The sequence below is a fragment of the Mesocricetus auratus genome, unplaced genomic scaffold (genome assembly GCF_017639785.1).
Source record: "Mesocricetus auratus isolate SY011 unplaced genomic scaffold, BCM_Maur_2.0 Super-Scaffold_100008, whole genome shotgun sequence".
Taxonomy (NCBI): domain Eukaryota; kingdom Metazoa; phylum Chordata; class Mammalia; order Rodentia; family Cricetidae; genus Mesocricetus; species Mesocricetus auratus.
The window spans coordinates 86,684,657-86,710,634 of NW_024429192.1; the positions used below are offsets into that span (position 1 = coordinate 86,684,657).

Below are 25,978 nucleotides of genomic sequence, written 5' to 3' on the forward strand. Positions count from 1 at the left end.
TATTTTACAAAGCCCTAGTGTATATAAATACATTCCTGTCATTACCCACCTCAGTTGAGAACAACATAGCCTGAGAAACAGGATCTCCTTTTTTCTCCCCCTCCTTTATAGCTGTCTGAAGAAGGGGTGGGGTCCTACTTTTCCGGGTCGCCTCGGTTTACAGACTCTGGGGAACTGCTGCAGCCCCCGCCCTCGCCCCCGCCCCCACCCCTACCCCAGAGGATGGTGAACCTGTCCAACCAAACACTGCATCAATAGCAGAGGTCAAGCAGCCATTACATCGGTAGCAGAGGTTGACTGGGAGTTTGTAAACATCCTGTTGTTGCTTGGCAGACCCATCAGAACTGGTGTGTTCTTACAATGCTCCCAGTGTTCTCGTACGTAGATCTGTCCGCCTGCCATATGCTTGCTGGTTGACGTCACTGTACAAACACTGGAGAGGGTACTTAGGCCAGTCTCTTTACACGGGCCATTTTATACAGTCAAGAGGCTCCTGTAGACGGTGACAGCCTAGGCTGCTGCTGTTGCAACGTGACTCCTATCTACAGCACACTTTTAAAAAGTACTGTTTGTAAGTAGAAAGTGTTATAATGTGGTTCGAGGGGGACCTTTGCGGATTCCACGGCGGGCGAGGGACAAACATGCCAGGCAGACTGAACTTGAGTGGGAAGTTTTATTGGGCGAAAGGGAAGGGAGAAGGGGGAGAGAAGAGAAAGAGAGGGAGGGAGAGAGAGGAAGAGAGAGGCAGAGAGGGAGACAGGAAAAGTCATGTTTGCTCCTTCAGAGGAACAGCAGGAAGGAGAGCTATAGTGGGTGGAGTTTTCCTCTTAAAGGGCCCTCTGTGCCTGCATTCAGACTGTGTAGTGATGCAGCAGCCATAGGACCCTGGACTGGCCAGGATACTGCCTGAGTGCATTCTGCCAGGTGACGGGGCGGGGGGCGGGGGGCACGACTGGGAGGCAGGCCGGCATAATGCCTGAATCCTAACAGAAAGAGTATACTCTAAAATAACCATAAAATGCAATAGAGTGGCGGCATGAAGGGTAATGCGTTTTATCATCTTTTGAGGCACTAGAGTTCCCTCAAAGAGCCACACACGTGTGTATAACATTCTGCAGGCTGATTGGCCACGTAAGACTTACGTGATTATGGAAGTTTGGAATCTTGCAGATGAAGAGCCAAAATTATCTGGGGCTATTTGTTTCCCTCCTCTGTGTCTAACTCAGTATTCCCTTGATATTGGTGGGTATCAGGGTTCCATGATTACAAGGTTTTCCATGTGCTTGTGTCTCAGAAGTTTGGATTGGACAGAGACATATGAATGGTTGGTAGCAATTAATGGAGAGCATTCACTGAGAAAGAATACACGTCCAAGGGAAGGAGTAGGCCAGCACTGGGGGCAAGTCTGGGAGCTCAGGGGCAACCACTGCACAATGGGCAGGGACTTGTATGTTGCACAGCGTGACCTTTGGCTCATTTGCATAGCACAGGATTTCTCAGTCGTGCAGCTACCCGCTCTGCATCCTCCATGCATTTAAAATTAGCATTTTAAATCTCTACACACGCGTGTGTGTGTGTGTGAGTGTGCGCACGCGCGCGCGTGTGTGGCTTATTATTATAATGAACTGCAGGTCACCTTCACAGAGTCTGGGGTGCCCTCTGTGCTCCAGCCAGTTCTAGTTTTGGGCTGACACTGTGTTGGGCTGGAGGAGGGAAGGTTCCAGCTTTCCTCTTGCCTGACAGCTTTCTTTCCCCTGCCAGCTTGGCAGCCTATATGACTCTCACTCCCTGACATGTTCTCCCCCGTTATTTTGACTCTTAGGTAGAAGCATTTGTAGTGCATTAACTTAGCAGACCACCAGCTTCCACAAACACAAACGCTACGAGTGTCATCACTTGGAACCTATAGCAGAGCTTTCCCTGTTTGCTGGGACCCACTCACCAGTGTGTTTGGTGGAATACATTGCTTCAGCCTTTTGTTCTGTGACTGCAAAGTTGATGTAACCACTTCCGTGGTGGAATGCACCATCTGGGGCGGCTTGAATCTGTGTTTCTGGGCCATAGTCACTCATGCTTGGCTCAGGATAAACTGTGAACTCCCTCTGGAGTGAGAGCTGCTTTGCATTGACACGCCATGGTCAGGCATCATGTGGTGTGCACAAGTCTATACCCTGAGCTGTCTCTCGGTTAGCAGTCGGTACTGGACGTGTGTTCACACTAGCATCGGCACATACATGTGAGTGGTGTGCTACACGCCGTGACAGCTTCTGAGTGAGAATTCTTCAGTTTTATTGTCCTTGACCGAAACGCCTGGCTAACTTAAAAATATATTTATTTTAGTTTTATGCATGTGAGTCTTTGCTGGGATATATGATTGTGTGCAGAACCCAGGAAATCCAGAAGAGGGCGTTGGATTCCCATGGAACTGGAGTTACAGACAGTTGTGAGCCACAGTATAGGTGCTGGGAATGGAACTTGGAACTTAGCCAGTGCTCTTGATAGCTAAGCCATCTCTCCAGCCTCACTGCTGTTCTTTTGCTTAAGTTAAAATTAGAAGGGCACGAGATGGAACACAAGCCATAGAGGATACATTAACCATAGTTTATTACAGTGCAGGAGATCGATGGGGGGGGAGACACGAGAGAGGGGGAGAGATGGGAGAGAGAGTTGGGGGGTAAGAGTAGAGCAAGAGAGAAGAGAGCAGACAGCGAGAGAAGAGAAGTGAGAAGTAAGAGGGGGGAGAGAGAGAGAGAGAGAGGAGTAAGTGGGCCGGGGTCTGTCTTTTAAAGGGGTCCTTTACACCCGCATGCAGGCTGCACTCATGGAACCCTGGGCTGATCAGAGCGCTGCCTGAGTGCATTCTGCCAGATGACAGGGCAGGTCAGAATAATGCCTGAACCTTTCACTCACCTCTGCCTAATATTTTATGCTACAAAGAGCACAAAGAGCATAAATATTACTGTTACCATTTTGGCCACAAGAATCTTCGCATTAATCAAAGGGATGTTTCAAATGGAACTAAATGTTAGAATTGTCACCAATTTAATGTGAAATGATTGACTTGTAGATGTTTGTTGATCTCTTGGGACCATAAATCTTGCATCTTTCATGATGGTGTATTGCTTCAATACACCCACATAGTGGGTGGGAATAAGGTACCAGCAACGTGAACACTAGAATTCCTTTAGTCTTATTATTCCCTCAGGCAGAAGCAGGACATTTAGCCTGGAGCTTTACTTTTATTTTTTTTCAGAGTTCCCAGGGGTGCCTCTCAATCATCTATTGTACAAGGCATGCCTATTTTCCATGGGTGACTATGTGTGTGTGTGTGTGTGTGTGTGTGTGTGTGTGTGTGTGTGTGTATGTGCAGGCGCATACCTGCACACGCACGTGCACATAAGATGCCTTTCTCTGCTAGTTACTCATGAGAGGGCTGCCCCAAGGCAGGCCCCTTAGGCTTCCCTCCCTATACCAAACTTCCAATTTTTTCCTCAACAATGTCCTTCCATTGACTTCCATCAGACTCAGTGTGGCCCATCCTATGGGCTTCAGGAACTCCAGTAAGTACAGTCCATATCAGTCCATATAGAAGCTTCTCCCGGACAACTGAGGCTTTTCCAATGGTCAAGGGCATGCAAGTTCAGTCTCAGATCATAGGATAAGTTTTCTGGGAGCCATAAAGCCTTTGAAAGGTTATCAACCCTTTCTCAGGAAACTCTGCACACTGGGGGCGGGGAGCATTTCCCAGAGAAACTGTGGAGGTATGGCCCATCAGGAAGAATCTTGCCTCGGGAGGAATTTTCTCTCAACAACTCTCTAGCCCCAGCTCTGGATTTCAGTCTAGCCCAGCTCACAAGCTGCCAGACACACCCAGCCATAGACAAGTCCCTCATGGGTGTAGGCCAGGCCAAGCAGAGGCCCTCAGAACATGCATGTTTATTTCCAGTATTCCTGCTGAATATACCCAAGCAGGAAAGGCAAGCTTGTCTGCTTAAGCCATGCCCCAAGGTCTACATATGAAGGCCTTGTTCCAAACCCAGATTTCACAGGATTCCTGCAACTATGAAGGCAGACTCCCAGACAGTATCTCTTGAAAAGACACTTATGGGAGACCTGTGTTCTTTAAAAATCACAGGTCCAACCTGGACACGGCAATACACTTGCAATCCCAGCACTCAGGAGAGGCTGAGGCAGGAGGATCATGGGATTGGTGCTAGCCTGGGTCACACATTGAGTTCCACCTCACAAAGCAACAGACAAGATCACACATGCCTTATACATTTCTGCTTGTTGTTTTCTTGGTCACAGTCTAAGTTTTATCTAGTTTCCTCTGCCCTGCACAGCATCCTTCAACTCCTGGGCACTGTTTGTATTCATCTCTGAAGGCAGCTGTAACTAATTAACCCAAACATGGTGACTTGAAATAACAAAAATTCACTCTCCCACAGTTCTGGAGGGCAGATGTTTGAAATCAATGTGTCAGGAGAGCTATGTTTCTCCTGAGGGCTCTCATGAGATCCTTTCTAGTTTCGTCCAACTTCTGACAGTTCTGGAGGCTCCTTGCCAATGGCTACGTAATGCCAACCTTTGACTCCAACTTTGCATAGCTCTTTTCTCCTCCTGTATGCTACTCCTGTGTGTACCATTGAATTTAAGGTCTACCCAGCTAATCCAGTTTAATCTTCCTTGTTGACTTCGATGGATTTGGAGTCACCTAGGAGACACACCTCAGGGCATATCTTGGGTATGTTGCCAGGGAGGCTAAACTGAAGAGGGAAAACGAGCCCTAAGATGTAGGTGGCATCACTCCATGGTCTGGGGCTAAGGACTAGACAGAAGAGGAAAAGGGGAAAGTGATTTGAGCACCAGCATTTATTTCTCTGCTTCCTGACTGCAGATACAATGTGGCCCGCTGCCTCATGCTCCTGCCCTAGTCAGAACTGTTCTCTCTGCCATGGTGGGTTACCTCTCAAATTGTGAGCCAAAACAAACCAGTGGTTGCCTAAGTTGCTTCTTTGTTACAGTGATGAGAAAAGTAACTGATACACCAGGGTACTTCTAGAGCCGTGTAACTTGTTTAGCTCTAAAAATGGCTTCCTTTCCAAGAGAAGTTAAATTCATAAAGAATTTGGTTCTGTCTGTGGAATATTTTTCCGAGGGCCACTGTTCAACCCATCCTAGTGTTGTTTGTTCATAGCTAATAGAGCCTGGCACAATGGTCGTAGTTCATTTTTCTGCTGGTTTGAACTTAAACCTGGACCTAAAGGCCCTATCTGCATCATCCCATGTCTTTGCATACCTTGATTATAAAAATAGCAGCTTAGCTAATTAAAGTAAATAGTTTCTTAGTTCCCATTGGGTTTCTGTTGAAGTATTTTATACCATTGTTTCCATTCACCACATTTCAAGTACGCCAGAATGTCCTAGGCATGAACAAATATGCTTTTCTTTTTTAAATCTTTTTCTTCTTGTGAATTGAGTCTTCTCAGACCCAGAGAGTCTGAAAATCAGTTGATTTGACTGAGATAACTTTTCATGTATTGTAGGGAGAGATTTTATGTACCTGTAGCGCTGACTACGCCCATTCGGGTGTGGTCACAGGTACGTAGTATGTTTGGGGGAAAAAGAGCTAGGGGGAGGAGACTCTCTTTGGGTTTCGGTTTTGGCCTGGAGAACAGCATGGGGACCTTTGGCTCTTGGCTTTCTTGGTTTCTCACATAAGTGATTTCTCCCTCAATAAAATATCATAGGACATCCCTATTTTTGCAGCTTAATATTTCTGCATTAATGTATGAATTTCACTATACTTAGGATAAAAGATATGCATTTATATGTTATGTATGTTACCTTATTTCTGGCAGTGACTGTGATGAGTTGAATGAGAATGGCCCCCACAGGCTCACATATTTGCATGCCTAGTTCCCAGCTGATGAACTGTTTGGGAAGGATTAGGAGGTGTGGCCCTGTTGGAGGAGGTGTGTCATAGGGGTAGGGCTTTGAGGTTCTAAAAGCCCACACCAGGCCTAGTCTTGCCTATCTCTATCTCTCTACCTGCTGCCTGTGGATCAGACCGTAAAACTCTCAGCTCCTGCTCCAGCACCATGCCTGCCCTGTGCTTCCTGCTGTGATGATAATGGACTATCCCTCTGAAACTGTATTAAATACTTTCTTTTAAAAGAGTTACCTGGGTCATGGTGTCTCTTCACAGCAACAGAACAGTTACTAACTCAATGATTTCTATGTATTAGCAACACACTTTTTATTTCTTTAAAAACATAATCAGGGGACTGGAGGATGATGCTCAGGGTCAAGAGCATCTCAATGCAACACACACACACACACACACACAGTGCACATATATACTTTACAGGCAAAACGCCCACATAAATAAAAAACACATCTTCAAAAACCATAACTAGGTGTGACATTTCTAAAAAAAATGAAGGACAAATTTTAAGCTTTCATATTAAAATGAGCTAGGACAATGCTTTTCAACCTTCCTAATGCTGCAACCCTTTGATACAGTTACTCATGTGGTAGTGACCCTCAAGCATAAATTATTTTCATTGCTACAGTTACAAATCATAATGTAAATATCTGATATGAGCACATCTAACATGTGACCCCTATGAAGAGTCATTCAACCCCAGAGGGGTCGTGACAGTTGAGACCCACTGTGCTAGGACATTATCAGTAGCCTCTCAACTGGAACAGCCTTATTTGACAGGGTTAAAAGCAGCAGTGAGAACAAGCTTGACTCCATGGGCAGGAACTTTAAAAAACAGCCCGTCCCTTGTGTGTGTGTGACTTGCACAGTATGTACCTTGACATCTAGCAGCTGGCTGTCTTTGATTTATGAAATGTTTGGACACTGGAATCACAAAACAGGAAGCATCTGAATTTTTTTCTTCCTTAATCATAGTGACAATTATTTCAATTTGCTTCATTTCCACTGTTTTTTTATTCCAAATTCTTTTCAAAATCCTGCTTCTGGGAGCAGAGCCTTATTAACAAGTTTTAATCATCATTTATCCATTTTCAAAAGAGCAAGCCACAGAACAACCAGAAAAGAGACAGAAAAAAACAAATCTCCTGTTTGCAATGCTCAAAGTATACCACATGCATCTGATCAAGAAACCACACTTTAATGGAAGTGTGGGCTGTGGTCTTTAAGTTTAAGATGCATTAACATCAAGCCTTTCAACTTTATGCAGTAATAAAAACCAGTAACAAGGGCATCAATCGACTAAGACCAACTTTGCTATGTGAAAAAGCCTACACTTTACCCGAGGGAGGCAGGGTCTGTGTCCAAGCAGATAGCATGATCAGAGCTGCCTCCTTGGGGTCAAGTTCCCTCTTCACAGTCAAGGACTGTGGGACCCCTGGACATCTGTTAGATCACATCCAAACAGGCTAGTTCATCTGTAGAGGACTAGACAACTGGTCAACCACAGAGCTGAACTCTTTCATTGTTTCAGAGTACTTTGTGTTTTATTTTGAAATTGTCAACTCTTGTTTTTAACTTCTTGGGTTTAGTTGTTTGAAACTCAAAAGCAGTTTTACACCAGCAAAAAATAGCCTTATCAGTAGATTTGTGTCACTGTGTTAGGTTTCTCCCCTTGCTATCCACCAATTGCAGGCAGATGAGGACTGTTGATTAAGAGATGCTCTTTATGTCCCTGTGAAAGAAACTAGCTGGGTTTTTGTTAGTGGTGGTTTGTTTGGTTTTCATAAACCTAGATCCACACCAAATAGGATGAGGTAGGAAGAACAGAGTCTAGACTCCAAATTCAGCTGTGGTTGTGGTCATACACAACTGCAGACAAGAAGAGACGTTGCCCCTGTCACTTGGGCACTGTGATGTAAACTTGAAAGCCATGGTCTTTTTTTTTAGCTGCACTTATTTATGGGGGGGCAGAGGATAATTTGCAGAATCACTTCTCTCTTTCCACTATGTGTGTTCTGGGGATCAAATTCAGGTCATTAGGTTTGGTGGAAAGCTGAGTCATCTTATCCCAAACCATGGTCTTTTAAGGACTTTCAATTCACTGACGTGTTTGATCCTATTTTTCCTCTTGTCAAACAGGAGGTGGCTGTTGAGAGTGGATAGTGTGCAGGGTAGAACGGCACTCCCTGGCATAGGTACACAGAATTCTTCTGCCCCTGACGTTACCAAGAGCTTTCCAGGCTACATGTATGCTGGGAATGCTAGAGAACCCTCCCTGCTAATAGCTCTGATAAATTCAGGCAGTTTTATGCTTAGACTCATCCATTCATCATGTTGACCCAACCCACTTCAATTTGAAGCTGTTTCTGGACCCAAGGACTCTTTCCCACCACCAAGCTCTTTTTCTACTGAAAGTATGTCTACTTGTCCTTCCCATCTTTACCTGTAGTCACTTCAGTGAGTTAACAGTCCCCACCTGTCACCTAAGCATTTCCAGGGAGGTCATTGGGTCCTTCCTAAGGCACTCACCTCTTTCTATTTTGGTACACTTTCATGTGTAGAACCATGTTCACTAATGAAGAGGAGGAATCAGATAGAAAGCTGGATTCCACAGTCCTCTTTGAATGCACGCACATCCTGTTAGCTACTTCTCATGTATCTTATTTTTAATCTGATGTCTTGTGGGATCTCCCAAATCAATTAATTATTGAGGAAATGCCCATAGACATATCTGTGAAGCCAGTTCCTCAACTAAGGCTCCTTCTTCCCAAGTGTGTGCTGACGATTGAAGCTAGCTATGACACAGCCCCTTCCACTTTAATATCTATGCACTCTACACGAGTTACTATGCTAGCCATTCTATGTCAACATGACACAGCTAGTTATCTGAAAGGAGGGAACTTCAATTGAGAAAATACCTCTGTAAGATCCAACTGTAGAGCATTTTCTTAATTAGTGATTGATGGGGAGAGCCCGATGCATTGTGGGTGGCACCATCCCTGGGTTTGTGGTCTTGGGTTTTGTAGGAAAGCAGGCTGAGCAAGTCATGAGGAACAAGTCAGTAAGCAGCGCCCCTCTGTGGCGTCTGCATCAGCTCCTAACTCCAAGTTCTTGCCCTGTTTGGGTTCATGTCCTGGCTTCCTTCAGTGGTGGACTACAATGTATAGTGTAAGGCAGATAAACCCTTTCTCCCACAACTTGCATTTTGGTCATGGTGTTTTGTGGCAGCAATAGAAACACTAAGACAGTCACTTACCATCTCTGTGCCTGTAAACTGGAGACACCACTAGTGCCTACTTCCTAGGTTGCTATCAGGACTGAGTCTTCACAAAGCAGAGTCTGATGTCACTAAATATGCAGTCTCTTAGCTGTTTCTCTTATTCAGGTCACTTTCTTATTCCTCACGGCATTGTTCCCAGTTTTAAATGCATTGCAACCAAAAGAAAACCAAGGGGTGTACACACAGGTAATGTCTCCTCAGGCGTGCCGAATGACAATCATTGCAGAGTTGCTGCTTGGGTGCCTCTGGACACTTCATGGCACCGATGAAAGCTCCTCCCAAACAGGAGGGTGGCTAGCGTGTCCCACCCTCTCAACTTGAGTCAAAAGTTCTGGGTCTCCACAAGTCTGTGTCCTCAGAATGGACAGTGGTAATCCCTGCTTCAGGAGCTCATAGGAAGACGAAAGGAGATGATCTACACAAGCCACCAAGCACTCTAAATACCTGCTAGCTGTCTACTCTGTTCACCACATCTATCCTGGTACCTAAGTTGGTTGTTATATGTGTTAGTTTTCCAGAAACCAAGCAGCCAGAGAGGGGAGTTCCGCCCTATACCAAGAATGCCAGTTCATGTCCTTTCACCTCAACTCTGGTCAAGAGAACAATCAGGGCAGAAAACCAGTGTCAACAGTTGAAAGAGCAATTGGCTTCCATGTTGAGGCATGGCTGACCACTGGTAACTGAAGTGCAGGCAGAGGAAGGCTGGAAGGATGGCTGCAAAGAGCCAGGAAGTTGCATGAGTCACCGGGGATATGGTGTGGACTCTGAGACCTTCTTGGGAGAAGTGGAGGCTGAAAGTTCTTCTGGATGAGGACCAGAGCCAGTGGGATTTTAGTACCATGGCTATTGGTCATTATGTCCTGGTCCCCCGGAGAGGCTCGTCAGACTGGAGCTGCTTGCACATAGTGGGGCTACTGTCTGTGGATCTTCATTTAACTCCTACATCTGCACTGTTCCCAGTGTCCACGAGGTAGTGATTTCTACCCACTGACCTGGACGTCCCCTGCCTCTGTGTGATACATGGCCACCTTCCTTGCTGCTTGTGCCTTGTGTTCAGCAGTGCTTGTGGAATTGTCAGTGAGGTTTGCATTGTCCTGCAGCAAGTCATTCTCAGAGAATTCCGTGACTCCCTGTCCTCAGTTTCTTTTGTGAAAGCGAACTTGGATCTTAGCCTTCTCCTTTATTTCCACTTGGACTCTGGATACTAAAGTAGAAATAATATTCTGTGACCTTTAAGTGGGGCGCCAGCTGCCTCCCCACCCTTCCCCCTGTGATTTAGAACCACACGGCCAGTTCAGTAATACTTTCTGGAATTTTAAACTCCTTCCCAGCAAGCGATGACTAATGGTAAGGCATTGCACCAAAGGTTACTGGGTAGAGCAAATGCTCATTGGAGGCATATTCTCCAACACCCACATCTGTCCCTGTGGCAGATTTAGTTAAAGAAAAAGTTTTGAATTTTGCCCTGAATTTTCAGTTCTACCCCAATCATGGATGAAATAAAGATTTCAGAAATGCTGGGCTCTATTCCATTCAGGTCCTATTATGCTGAGGAGGGCACGGCTGTGGGTTGGGTTTGGCACAAACTCACTCTTGGCAGAAGCTGTCCATCATCACCGTGTTTTTGCTAAGGCAAAAACAGACTTCAATGGCACCCGCAGGGGTCATGGTGGGGACAAGAGGGCAGTAAGAGAACTTTCCCTAGGGTTCTCTGAACTTAAAAAAAAGACTAATTAAAAGACATTATGTGTATAGGTGTTTTGTCTGCATCTGTGCCTGGTGTCTAAGGACACCAAAAGAGGGTGCTTGGTCCCCTGGGATTGGAGTTACAGATGGTTGTGAGTCACCATGTGGGTACTGGGAGTTAAACCCAGGCCCTTTGGAAGAGCAGCAAGTTCTTTTAACTGCTGAGCCATCTCTCCAGACACCTATACCCCCTAATTCTTTTTAAGGCATTCCTCTGTGCTGTTACCGTCTTACCTAGAATGCTGATGCTGGCCCAGTTCCTGGGTTGATGGGTTAGAGGAGATGGGTTGGAGCTGGACTCCCCAGACAGAACTAAAGAAACTCAAAGTTCCTTCAATCCTTTCCCCATGTCTTGTGACCATCCCACCCTCTACCCAGCAGCCTATTCTGTCATGGTCAAGCCCAGTGTGCCTCAATTGCTCCTCCAAAAATGAAGAAACTTTTGACTTTTGTCCAGTCCCAGCTCTGTAGTGAAAACTGGACAGGGTGGGGTATATGGCCAGGGAGGTTGGGAAGTGGGTCTTTCAACAAGTTTAGGGTGCAACCGTGGGGCAGACTGGAAATGCACTGAAGGTGATGCTCCCTCTACGTACACTGTAGATTATGACTTTGATCCCCTCTGGCTTCTAGAAAACTTATAGTTGACATTATTTTACTCGCAAGATGGTGTGTGAGTGCTCTTTGATGGAATGGGCTATATGTAGCTCACACCTGTGTCTGGATTTGGGGCTTGTTCATCTCAACAGGACAATCTAGGAAACCGGATGCAGACACACACAGAGGGGGGGGAGGGAGGGAGGGAGAGAGAGGGAGAAAGAAAGAGAGAGGGAGGGAGGGAGGGAAGGAGGGAGGGAGGGAAGGAGGGAGCGAGGGAGAGAGAGTTGGGTATATCCAACAGGCAGTGGTGAAAATGGAGGTGGGGTGTGGGTGGCCTTGGTTTATATTTCAGTTGTGTTTGCTGTTGACTTTACACCTTTCCTGGTTCTGGAATATTCCTGTTTCCTGGCTGTGGGTGGATCAATGATTTTATTACATCCTGCAGTTGTCCCCACTGTTTGTACTTGAAAGTGGGGTGGGCAGCACAGGAGCTCCCCAAGTTTAATGTCCATTTGTAATCATCTTGTGTTGCTGGAACCTTCTTTTTTTGATAAAAAGACATTGCCTCAGAATTGAACAATCCTGGCCCACAGCAATGAAAACACCCCTCTCTGGGCTTGTTTATCTTTAGAGGGGAAGGTCATTTGCACAGGCCACTTAGACAATCGCTGTCAAACAGCAGGGAAAGTTACCTTCTTGTTCTTGTCTCTTTCTCCCCACAGATGGGTCTGAAATTCTTGCTTGGGGCCATATGGAGTGGATATGCCGGGAGGAAATGATACTGGCCTTCTGTTTCTGCTCAACTCTCTCCACTGGGTCAGTGGACCCTTTGAAGTAGCCCTTTCCTTACCTCAGATTCTGACATGAGTAACTGATCACCTTTCAGTCTACGTAAGATAAGGAGCCTTGGCTCAAAACTGTAACTCTCTTAAGTGTACAAGAGCCAGACCACCCAAGGCATTGTTCCAAGAAGGGAGAGAATTTACCACATGTGTTCAGCATTTTATTCTTCCCCAAATACTTGGCTCTGTATTCCTGTGTTTAAATTGGATAATGTCTACATGAAAGGACTGTGTCAATCGTGTCAGTAACAAAAGAGGTAAGATTTTGTAACAATTACGGATTTGATTTTTCTACGCAGACATCTGAGGCTCGGCAAGAGAATGCTAACTGCCTTAAATTGCCCACTGAAGGGAAATTGAGCTCCAACTGTGGTCTGTTTTCTAATTCTGTCTGTGTTTTCTGTTCTGTAACAGATGCCACCCACCTGGGGATGTCAAAAGAGAACATACAGGGTGCTGGACAGATGGCTCCATGGCTAAGAGCAATGGCTGCTCTTGCAGACAACCAAGGTTTCATCCCCAGCACCCACATGGGTGATCCAACCCATCTGTAATTCCAGGTCCAGGGGATCTAGCACCCTCTCCTGGCCTCTGTTGACACTGCAAGTACACAGTGCACATACATTCATGCAGGCAAACACTTACACACAAATAAAAGCAAGGAAAGCCCAGGGCAGGTTCAGAGGGAGAATATGAATGAGAATATAGCAAGTCTACTCTTGAAGGTTCTGGCTGGTGTCTCTAGACTGCCACCAAAAATGCTCCAGGCTACTGACTAAGAGGGCAGGTTATATTTATAACCAGAGAGAAGGAAGTAAGGTAAAGAAATTGGATTTAGTAGAGACTGTCTGATTGGTCACAGCTGTGTCTGTCTTATTTGAACTTTTTGCTGGCTGTTGGTGACAGGCCAAGGCTCTGTGATTTGTTACAAGGTAGGTTCCACAGCATGCTAGGCAGCAGTTCAGTATTTGTGTAGAAACCTTTGTCCAAACTTAAAAATATAACCCTGTGCTGGCTAGTTTTATGTCAGCTAGACACAGGCTAGAGTCATCAGAGAGGAGGGAACCTCCATTGAGAAGATGCCTCCATAAGATCAGGCTGTAGGCAAGCCTGTTGGGCATTTTCCTAATTCATGAAGGATAACCCAGCCCATTGTGGGTGGTACCATCCCTGGACTGGTGTTCCTGGATTCTATAGGAAAGCAGGCTGAGTAAACCACGAGGAGCAAGCCAGTAAGCAGCACTCCTCCATGGTCTCTGCATCAGCTCCTGCCCCCAGGTTCCTGCCCTGCTTGAGTTCCTGTCCTGACTTCCTTCAGTGATGAACAGTGATATGGAAGTCTAAGATGAATAAACCCTTTCCTCCCCAAGTTGCTTTTGGTCATGGTGTTTCATTACAGCAATAGTAACCATTCTAGGCAGCTTTAATCCAAATGGCTTCAACTGGTATATCCACAGTGAAGACAAGAACCATGTTGGGTCCCTCAAGGTTTCCCAGAGGCGGTCCTGACATGGGGCCCTTAGGAGCCTTTCTTGATTGGTTTTGCCTCTCTCTCATCCTCCTGCCTCCCCTTAAAACCACTGACCTTTTCTCTTGCCTAATGGCTGTTTATCAAGACTTTGGAGATGTTGCCCGGGCTAGGGAAAGAGTCTTATCGTATCCCATATATATGCATTTTCCTTTTTAAAAATATCTGGAGTTATCTCATAACCCATTTCCATTTTTGGAGAAGATCGTAGTGAATCTTCCTGGTGGGATGTTACATTCAGCTCCAAGTGTGTCAATGCACGCCTTACAGCAACCCCACTGTTGTGGCAGCTGGGGTCACTTCCCTCCCATGGAGCCCAGCTCAGGGGCAGCAGGTCCAGTAAGTCTGCATTCAGAGAAAACCTTTTGAAGTGATTAATTGAGCAAGGAGGGCTTGGAGGGTCAGTTCTCAGACCCAGAAGAAGCCAGGGTGACCCAGGCCAATATGTGATTGAATAACATTGTGGACAGAAAAGGGGAAGTGGCATGGAGAGAATTTGGAAGCTGTAGTAGCATCTTGAATTACCAGTGAATTTGTGTTAGTGGCCACACCCCTTTGGCTTGGCTTCAGTAGAAGACATGACCAGAAGGTAGAGAAGCAGGGGTGGGGCTGTGGGGGTATACTCTCTCTGCCTACCTTTCCCAGAATTCTACTCATCTCTTAGACCCACCTATCTTCCTGCCTCTATTGGCCAAACAGTGTTTTATTCATCAACCAATAAGAGAAACATATATACAGAGGGACATCCCTCGTCAGGAAGATGCAGAGACTAGCTGACCACTCAGCTTCTATGATTACCTGACACTCAGAGGTTGGTTACAAATTCCTGAGTGAGTTTTTAAGTTAGTGTACTGAGTTTGGTTGCAGTTCACATGCAGGACTTTGATGAGGCTTCGAAAACTCCTATTCAGTTTAACTCAACACCATCAAGACCATAGGATCCTGCACATTGCTTGATAATTTACTTTTGGGGATATTACTGTGTATACAAAATAATAAATAGTGTATGACTCTTATGCTTTATGTGAGGTACTTAGACTTATCACAGAAAAACAGAGATTACCAGGGTCTGGCATAAAAATGGGAGTGGTGTGTGTGTATTATGTGTGAGTATGTGTGTGTATATGTATTATGTGTGTGTGATGTATTATGTGTGTGTATGTGTGTGTGTGTGTGTGTGTGATATGTTCCTGTGTCAGAATGTACACACCAATGTGCAAGGCTGGAGGAGGCTATCAAGTGCCCTTCTCTATCTTGCTCATTTCTTTGAGTCAAGGACATGTTCCTGAAGCTGGAGTTAGGTGGTGGCCCCCCCATCCCTAGCAATCCCCTGCCTTTGTGCCCTTAGTGCTGATGTTACGTGTTCTCTGCCATGCGTGACTTTTAATACTGGAGATTCGAATCAGGTCCTCATGTTTGTGCAGCTAGAGTTCTTGCCCACCGAGTCATCTCTCCAGCCCTTTTAAAGCTGAGAAATTCAGCTTGGACAGAAGAAAGTGCTGTGGAGATGCGCAGAGGTGAACATTGCCCGCAACACGAATGTACCTCATAGCACCGAGCTACACACTTGAAAGTGGTTCCAATGTTTGTTGCGTGCATTCTCATCACAATTTAAACAAACTTGAGTGTGTGGTGACTTCTAGGGGGCAGATAGCCCTGGAGGAGAGTTTAGAGATTCCCAGGAAGGACACCTTCTGGGTGAGGCTCCATTGACATAGAGGCCAACTTGTCCTGTGGGAGAGGAGACCACTCCTCACCTCTGCGATGTGTGAACGCCACAGTGGGCACATGGTATCAGGAGGATGAAGGGGGACATATGTCAGGTGGAGCATCTCTCCCAAGCCATTCAATTGTATAGAAAACCATGCCCACCAGGGACTGCAAGGGTGGCTCCTCAAGTCATGCCATCCTTCCAGAATGTAAGCAGAGATGCCCTGTGACCGTAGTTGACAACTGCCATGATTTGAATAGTATCCCTTACAGTAATATGGTAAAGGCTTAGTCTAACAGGGTGGTACTGATAGGACGTAGTGCCTAATGGGTGCCCGTGGGTCATTGCGTATGTGCCCTTGAAGAGAACTGTGAGACACCATCCTCTTCCTTTATCCCTTTGACTTTGTAGTCATCAAATAAGCAGTTGGATTCACCGACACCACCTGCATTTGCTACTAAATCGTCTCATCAGAGACCCTAAGCACCACGTCTACCAGATTTTGGACTCAAGTCTCCAACACCATGATGGAAGACTAACATACCAGAGGCGACAGGACAGACACTTGCCCTCGTTACTTCTTTACTAGCAGTTTTAAGACTTTGCTTTCAATGGCACCAAATTTAGTTCCAGGCTTTTCCTCATAATGACATTCCAGTCAGTGACAGGCTGCACAGACAGTGCGAGTCTAATAGAGGATAATGGAGCAGAAAAGTTCCCAGTGCTCAGGGATGTTGTAACTGTGGTAACATCAAGATGCAGAGCCCTATGATCCACTGTACAGAAACAGTACTTGTGTGTGTGTGTGTGGCATACATTGCCTGACAATGATAGTAAATGACTGTGTCACTGGATTATGTGCTTATCATGCTATATTTTTATTGCTATTTGAACATGCACTGCTGTGAAACACACCTGCAATGCTGGCAGTCACCTCATGTATCTGATTATCTCATCTCTAGTTGCATCCTTTTCTCTTGTACTTGACTTAAAATCATGTTGTTCCATTTATTGTAGTCCTAGGAGCAACTCTACATACCCCATGCAACATAGGTGAATAGCAGCCATGTCATCAAGGTTTATTAATTGCACGCTGTGGTGTGTGAATGTGCTTGCTAGATTTTGTCAGCCTGACAAAAACTAGAGCCCCCATGGGAAAGACAGAACTTCAGTTGAGGATTTGCCTCCATTAGATTGGCCTATGGGTGTGTCTATCAGACAGTTTCTTGATTAATGAGACCCAGTCCACTGTGTGAGGTGTCACCCCTAGTCATGTGTACCTGGTGTCTTAGTTTGGGTTTCTATTGCTATGAAGAGACAGCATGACCATGGCAACTTTAAAAAAATTTATTTATTTATTATTCATACAATCTTCTGCCTGCATGCCAGCAGAGGACACCAGACCTCATTCAAGGTGGTTGTGAGCCACCATGTGGTTCCTGGGAATTGAACTCAGGACCTTTGGAAGAACAGTTGGTGCTCTTAACCACTGAACCATCTCTCCAGCCCCCAACCATGGCAACTCTTGTAAAGGAAAACATTTAATTAGTGATGCTTTATAGTTTCAGAGGTTTAGTCCATCATCATCATGGTGGGAAACACAGTGGCATGCAGGCAGTATGGTGCTAGAGAAGGAGCTGAGAGTTCTACATCTTGATCAGCAGGCAACAGGAAGTGAACTGTGTGCCAGGAGTAGCTTGAGCATAGGAGACCTCAAAGTCCACCCCCACAGTGACACACTTCCTCTAGCAAGGCCACACCTACTCTAACAAAGTCACACCTCCTAACTGTGCCACTGCCTATTGGGGCCATTTTCTTGCAAACCACTACACCTGGGTTATATAAGAAAGTAAGTTGAACAAACCATGAAGAGCAAGCCAGAAAACAATGTTCCTTCGTGGTCTCTACTTGAATTCCTGTTTCTGGGTTTCTTGAGTCCCTGTCTTTGTGTCCCTTGATTATATATTGTAACCTTTAAGCTGAAATAAACCCTGTTCCTCATAAATTGCTTTTGGTCAATGTTTTCTCATAAGATCAGACAGCAAACTAGGACAGTGACCAGTGCTGACAATATAGCCCACAGAATGTATCCCTGTCATCAAGTGATACATGATTATATACTTTCTTTGTCAAGACCAGCCAGAATCCTTGTCAATTTCTTTGTTTATCAATTATTAACTTTGGCTCTTGATAGTCCCTTCTGATGAAGTTTTCTTCTTACTGGACCATGTCTTCTAGTTGAAGGGGTGGGGCTTTCTCATCTCTTAAATGTTCAAAAATATCTGAAATTTCTCCTCATAGTTAGATAATTGGATCAGGCAGACAATTCTGCTTCTCCACAGCATACCAGAAAGGAATTATACAATTTGTACTGGAACTGTGCAAAGGTATTTTCTGGCATCTGTCTTTGACTTTTATCCATATTATGTACATTCAGAAAATGACTTATTTTTTTAAAGTATGTGTGTGCATGTGTGTGAGTGTGTGTGTATTCATGTGTGTGCAAGTGAGTGAGTGTATGTGTGTGCATGTGTGTATGCATATGTGTGTGTGCACATGTGTGTGTGTGTGTGTGTGTGTGTGTGTGAGTGCAGGTGCCCATGGAAGTCAGAAGAGGAGGTTGGATTCCTTGCAGCTGGAGTTCCAGGTAGTTGTGGTCACTGATATAAGGAGCTTGAACCTCAGGTTCTATACAAGAGCCGTACATGCTCTTAACTGCTGGCTATCTCTCCAGTCCACTTATTGTTTACTTTTTGCTCGTACATTCCATTCTTTACCTCTTGTGTTATTTCTGGGTGATTCCGCCACTCATTTTGTTTCTCACCTGGGTTTTTGGCCCTCGTGTTGAGTTTTCTGTGTTAAAGGTGTACATTAACACTGCGTGCACAGACTGCTGAGAGAGCAGGTCGAGGTGGCTGCCTTTCTGTGCTCTACCCAGGCAGAGCACCATGACTCCTTTCTTCTCCAAAGAGCACCTGTCTCCTGTTCAAAGCCCTTATGTGCCACCACTCCACCCACTGGATGGGGCAGCCTCTGTTTTGGGTGGCAGGTCCCTTCTACACAACCTAAGCTGCCTGTCCCCTTCTGTCTTCTATCTTTTAGGGGTGTTCAGTTTTTAGTTCCCTCCTTGCATCTTGAGTAACTTCACACATATTTTCTGTCATGTCTGGAAACTCGGGATTTGGGGTTTTAACTGTCACTCTGACAAAAGGAAGGGTTTGAAGGAAATCTCGGGAGTTGACAACGCAAAAGGGATTAAGCAATGGTCTGTGGTTGAGGAATGGCCACCACAGAAGCAAGCATTCCTGCCCATCACAATGACTGTGAGGAGCTGCAGAGAGCACTGTGGATCTGTGGGGCTGTGGTGTCGCTCTCTGGGCCAGCATCATGACTCAGTTTCAGCAACACACAAGAGTGCCACCATCCCAATAGGCTGTCCCTTCTACAGAGACTGGCACTTTGGTTTTCATTTACAAACCTGGGGACCTTTGCGGACCTGCCTTGACATTCATTATTTTTTGCTCTAAGAGTTGATTTGCAGAGACCTAAATAACCAGAAGGCTGCAGATCGGAGTTCACGTTCTTATATTTTGAGCTCCCTTTAAAAGGACCTGTAGCTTGATGGCTAAACAAGCTGAAAGCCAATATGGCCTTTGCAACAGCTAGCTGATACTATCTAATAACAGGAAGTTGGAGTTACTGTTTCACTGTAGTGATGGTTATCTTTTATGTACAGTTAGGAGTGAAGGAGCTCAGTGCATCTGGCTACTATCTGAAGAGTATATCCATTTGGGAGGGGGCTCTTGCAGGAATATACTAATAATTAAAATAGGGGGACATTACTTTGTTCCTAAATATCAGGACCAACTGGCCAGTGGTGTCATGAGTCCTAAGAATTATATCACTGACTCCTCACTGGAGGTATGGGAAATAACCATCTTCCTGGTTATTCCCCCAGGTCAGGATGCCAGTCTAATCCTAAAGCCACCACGGGTGAGCAGGCTGGAGCCAGTGGTCTCACTTTCCAGTGGTGCTAGTACCAGAGAGCGTAGATGTGTCCAGATGGCCCAGTGGCCTTCCCACTGGGCACACTGATGCTTTTTCTCACACTCAGATCTCTTTATCAGCTATTAAAGTTGGCTTTTAAAGCTATAACTTGCAAATAATTGTTATTAAGTGTGTCATTTGACTCTAACATAAATGTACCCTGCCCATTGTTTGGATTGTCCCCACTTGACAAAGGCATTTCAGTTGCTTTTACTTTCAGGCCATTATTTAAAAAATGAACTTTTAATTTTATTTTACATTCATGTGATGCTTTATTAACATGATTATCAACATAGACCAAAAAATGAACATTTTTGTGTGAGTTATCACATGTACAGATCCATGTTTGCTCAGGGTATGAGGTAGGATCCTGAGGTTGGGGCTACAACCTGGTTATACTGGAGGAGGGTTAGGGTAGGGTCCAGTAGGGCCTTCAGGACTTCCTGGCGCTGAGCGCTCATTTCTGCTCTCCGGGCTGTGGAATTGGGAAGGACCAGCAGCTTCTGGATCAGAGTTATCTGTTGTCTCTTTCAGAACTCTTTGGTCCCTCACAGCACTGTTGTCACGGTGAAGCCACTGCACCAAAAGAACACGATGCCCAGTACCTGTGCTGAATTCACTCACTTCCGTGGCGGCAACAAGCCAAGCATACTACAAACAAATTTCTGTTGTTGATGTTTTGACCGCCGCAGCTTCTCTGGAGTCTTTCATCTAGCTGGCATGAACATGACAGGTTCTAGTGAAGAAAAAAAAAAAAACCAAGCAGGATTCTCGCTCAAAAACCACAAATGGGGAGACCCAAGAGACTCCACAGGAGCCCTGCAAAGAGTTCAAAGACTAGGAGAGTCTGGTGGCCACCCCCAAAGTCCTGCAGAAGGAGAATGCGGGCTTGCCGAATGCCACCCACTCTTCGGCCCGGAAGGCCAGCACTTCGGAAGACTTTGCAGATAGTGCTAGAAGCAGCCATGATGGATGAGCCCATGCTGTGTCCAGACAGGCTGCATACCAACAGGGCAACCTCAGCGTGGAACTTCCCCAAGATCTGACACCCAGCCCCTGTGAAAATGCCCTCAAGCTTTGCAAGACACACTGATAAAGTCTCCCAGAGATCCATCAGGGACATTGTCATCCAAGAGGACAATGGCACTTGCCGAGGTAGTGTTGAATACACTGGGGAAAGCCAGTCACACCCAGCCTTCCTTTGCAAGCTGGTTACCCTCAGTTTATCTTGCAGCGTTCCTGAGTTTACTTGAACAAAAGCTCTACCATCTTTATTGGGGGTTTTGACATATGGATACTCTCGGAGAATGTGAAGGGAGAACCCTGAACTGACAACCCTAAGGAGGAGGTCAGTGACATCAGTGTGTTGTGGAGCCTCCAGAGGAGTTTGATCGCCATACCGTAGAATACCTGAAGGACACACAGACTGGGGTATCCAGGTCAGCGGAGGGAGTTTGGAATGGATAAATACATAAGTTCAGAAATGGGATGTAGAGGAAGAAACAGCAACCTGTCCAGTGACTCTGTTGGCCAAGAGAAAGCTGACATTCTGAGGACTCAACTTCTAGAAGTGGCAGCCACACATGCTGGGCTTTGTCAGAATTGTGATGAGATAAATGACCAGGGTACATGAAACCAGGTTGTCTGTTGTAACCATCGAAAGAGGAGCTGGTTTCACCCTCCTGCGGCCTGACCCCTGCAATGGAGATGGCAACCCTCAGGGACAGTTGTTTCTCAGTTGTCAAGCATTCTAGTTTCCCTTGCGTTGCCGTAAAGGAAAACACTGAGGAAGACACCTCAGGGGGGGAAGAGGGTTTATTCCAATTGCCTTTCCAGGTCACAGTCCATCACTGAAAGTAGAGAACTTGAAGCAGCAACCACAGGAAAACAGTTTGCTGGTTCACAGGAAGGCTTATGCTTAGCTACCTTTCCTATATAGCTCAGGCTCGTGTGCCTAGGGATGGTGCCGCCCACAGTCACACCCACGTGAAGGTGAGGGTGTAATGACTTCACTAGACCCAAGATAAATGATAAATGGGTGTTTATTGGGAAACACTTACACAGATAATAATAAAGAACCGCCGCAACATTTCTCTGCCCTTCCAACCGCACCATGCCTCACACTTTTCTCTTTCTGCTTCCAACCCCCTGAAGCCACACCCAAAGGGGTGTGGCCACTGTTACGGGTTCACAGGGAAGATGCTACACTCATGGGCTGATCTGATCCAGGCAATCCCTCAATTGAGACTCTCCTCAGGTGACCTTTGGCCTTGCTATTCAAAGCTCCTTAGGACATCAACTCATCTAACTTCTGGGACAATTATGTAAATATTTCCTAATTTAAAGGTTCCTCATTGGACCTATATTCTTCTGTTAAGTATGTCCAAAATGAAAACTAAATATGCAGGAACATAACATACATACTTTATTGGTGAAACATCAGCATCAACAGCTTACAAATCATGCCACTTTACCTCATTTTTAGAATAGCTTCACAGGGATAGTCATATAAGCTGCCATATCTCTTTTTTTAACTGGAAGAAAACACAAGAGGTGTTGTTCTAGGGTGAAAACCTGGGTAGGCAGAAGCAAGCTATATCAAGTCATGCAGAGCCAGGAAGAATGTATGTTTTAAGGTTGTATTTCTGGCATATTTTACATGCCTGCCAACTTGGTAGACTACATGTTTATTGAACAAACAAATCAAAAAGTAGAACAACAATATCAAAAGAAAGAAGGGATTTGTTTTTAATTATTGCTATGGTTTGAATATAGTTTGCCTCCTCTAAAACTCAGGCTTTTAGGATTTTAAGTCCCAGTATGAGATATTAAAGATGGGACATTTAAGAGAGGTCCTGCACCCCCCCCCACCCCCTGAGTGAATGACTCAGGTCGTAGATGTTAGGGTTTGAACACAGAGTGTCATCTGCCCCAGAAACTCATGTGTTGAAGGCTCAGTTCTCAGATGTGACACTACAGGGAGAGGATTGAATGGGGGGGGCGGGGAGGGGACAGGGACTGGCTGATAAGTTCATCTAGGAAGTGGGATTTAGTTAGAGGAAGCTGGTCCTGCAGGCGCCGTTGAAAGGCATGTCTTGTCACCGCTTTCTGGCTTCTGCCATGAGATGAGTCACGTTGCTTCCCACACGCCTCCTGCAATGTTGTTCTGACCCATCCTACATGGACCCAGAAGTGCAGAAGCTCCGTGACTATACACAAAAACCTGTAAAGCCATGAACAGAAATGAAATTTTCCTCCTTTAAAAGCTTTCTTTCCAGTATTTGCTGCCATAATGGAAAGCGCCGGGAGTTAATGGGGCGTCCTGAGGGTATCGCTATAAAAGACATGTGGTGCCCCATGCCACCCTGAGATTGCTAACAAGAAGTCTATAATCAGATAAGGCCCCGAACTCTTGTACTAGAACCGGGAGCTAACACAAACGGCTTCTCTTTAATGAGTACCCATCCCGTGGTAGTGTGTCACCGCAACAGGAAATTCACTACGACTATTATTCATTCATTCTCCCCCCAGCAAATATTTACCAAATGTCTGCTGTGGGCTAGGCATGAGTCCAAGTTCTGAGAACCCGGCGCTCGTTATGCTGGGATGTGGATTGTAAAAAGAGAGAATTGTCAATATCGTCAATGCCCTTGTGTTTCCTTTGAAGTTAAAAGATTATTTATATTTAAAAATCCTGCAGTGACTTGCTAGGGAGGATCCCTGGGTTTCAAAATTCCTTCTCTGTCTCATGAGTCTACGGTTTCTGTCTGGTTTACCTTCAGCGTAGAAAGCCAATGCTTGTTTTATGTTGTGTGTGCTTAGCACAGACTGTGTTTTGAAGTCAAAGTCTCCAGCAGTATGTCAAGATGGCCAACCTTTCATACCTCTGGGGAACCATTAAGAGCTGAATTTTTCTCTCTCTGTATCTGTTATATCAAAAGTCCATACTTCTCAGATGAAGGCAACGTGAAGATTCGATATGTCCGACTGTCGCATCACGAGAAAGTGGCAGGGAGACAGGTGAGAAGAAACTGGACACCAAGCAGTTAAGGAGTCCCCTAGACATGGGATGCCAAAGTGAGCAAAGACTTGGCCAGGAAACTTGGCTTATACCCAGTAGGGGCTTGGAAGAGTTAAATTCATGGGTTGATGGGTGGAAATGATTTTAAGATTTTTAGAAAAGTGGACAACCGACTGATGTTTTGTTTCCTTTAGCTTTGACCTGGGTAAAAAGCAGAGTGGGGTGCATGTTGGGTATTTTTTGGAGATCAAGTTTGGGAGCGTCACCCCAGAGAATGGAAAAAGCAAGAACTTTAGAGTGAGACCAAGCAGGGTTTTAACCCTGACCTCTGACAGTTCAGGCAAGTTACCTCATCACCTCACTGGAAAACTGATCCCATTGACCTGAATAAGGCCAAACTCATAGGAAGTGGAAAGTATTATTTATTTTCTTCTTTTTACGTAAGTAGGACAAACTTGGCCTCATTAAAAAGGCGCTGTCACACTTATTTCCTGCTGTAACTAAAATCTATTAAAACGTGTCTCCTAGAGTGTCAGCAGTTCAGAGAGAAAGGGCAAGATGAGGAATTCATGGCGGGTTGCAGAGAATCCAAATGTCCTACTGTGTGACCACAGATTCACAGCAAGGATGCAGTCTGCCTCTTTGTATCTGGTCGGGATTTACCGGCATTGGTCTGAGAAAACAGGGAAGGCTTAGCTCACATCCTTGGACACTGTTTCCCAATGGCTTAGGCTTCTACTGATGTCACTCAGGCCCTTGGCCAAACCGTGAAAGAGATGATGGCTGTGAGTTATTCAGTAAGTTCTTGGCCCGTGTTCAGAGATTTTAAAAACAATTTCTTAACTCTTCACTCATGACTTGGGATGCTGGCCCCTGAGTGATTTCTGTCATCCTGGAACACGAGTCTTGACACACATTAATGGACCACGCCATTCACAATCAGGAGCAAAGCAGAGGCAGAGTGGTGGGAGTCAGTCAGCTCTCAGTAACCAACTCCCAGCCAGCCAAGCCTCCCGGGTCTTAGCAGGGCCAAGAACATCCAGGTGGAGTCTAGCACTTGGAACTTTTCTTTATCTGTGCTTTTCCCTTTATTTTATTTTTTCCATTTTGTTGTTTGTCTGTAGCTATGTATGTGTACTCCATGTATGCAGGGGCCAGTAGAGGGCTTTTGGTTCCTCTGGAACTGGATTGCAGATGGTTGTGAGCTGCTATGTGGGTTTAGAAGCCCACCCAGATCCTCTGTAAGATGAGCAAGTGCTCTTCAGTGCTGTCTTCTCCAGCCCTGTCTGAACCCTTTTTTTGATTAAAGGAACAAACGGGATAAAAGTTCACAGATATTGTGCAATAGAAGCAGAGCTGTTGGGCAAAAATAACAAATTTGGCGATCGATTTCCGGAGAATCAAAATGACCTAGACAATGTAAGGGTTTCTAGTGAAATATCTGGTTATTAGTAACTTTAAAAAAAGTTATATAAACATTTTGCTTATTTTTTAATGGTATAACAACAGTCAATTTTGTGATAGATGGACAGTATAAAGTGTCTCTGAAAGTGTTTGCTTGTCTTGTGTGATCCCAGCTCTCCCCTGTATTTGATTTAGGAAATATTTCTTCCCTAAAATAATTTATTTTTATTTTATGTGTATATATGTCTGCTTATGTGTCTGTGTGGAGTTACAGACAGGCATGAGCTGCCATGTGGGTGCTGGGGATTGAACCTGAATCCTCTGGAAGAACAGCCAGTGCCCTCAACTGCTGAGCCATCTCTCCAGCCCTTTGGTTTAGGAACTTCAATGAGATTATCAGCACCAGGGAGTGAGAGGCTTCCTGCTGGACAGTCCCACCTTCTCTAAAACTCTTAGGAGACACTCTCTGATCTCACCCATTGGAGTCTCACCCTTCATATCCCGAAAGCTGGATTTGCTCATAATTGTATATACTACCATAGCTGACACTTTTCAAGTCTGGTCTACCTACAGTATTTTTTAATAGAGGACATTTATTTTAAAGATTTGTTTATTTTATTGTGTACGGAGTATTTGCCTTCATGTATGTGCAATGCGTGTGTACATTGCATGCAGAGATCAGTAGAGGGCGCTGTAGCCCCTGGAGCTGGAGTTACAGACGGTTGTGAGCCACCACGTGGTTGCTCATAATTGAATCTAGGTCCTCTACAAGATCAGCCAGTGCTATAACTTCTGAGCCATCTTTCTAGCACCCAGAGAATATTTTAAAGTTTCACATTTTAGACAAGATCATGG

The 25,978-nt window shown here is 45.3% G+C and overlaps 1 protein-coding gene across 1 annotated transcript in view; it reads left to right on the forward strand.

Annotated features, from left to right (window-relative positions):
* The first annotated feature begins 550 nt into the window (after nt 1-550).
* Medag (mesenteric estrogen dependent adipogenesis) overlaps nt 551-25,978 on the forward strand; it is a 50,374-nt gene continuing 24,946 nt past the window's right edge. The window contains exon 1 of the mRNA XM_040751399.1: nt 551-571. The gene's annotated coding sequence lies outside the window, so the exon portion shown is untranslated. The remainder of the gene's footprint in view (nt 572-25,978) is intronic.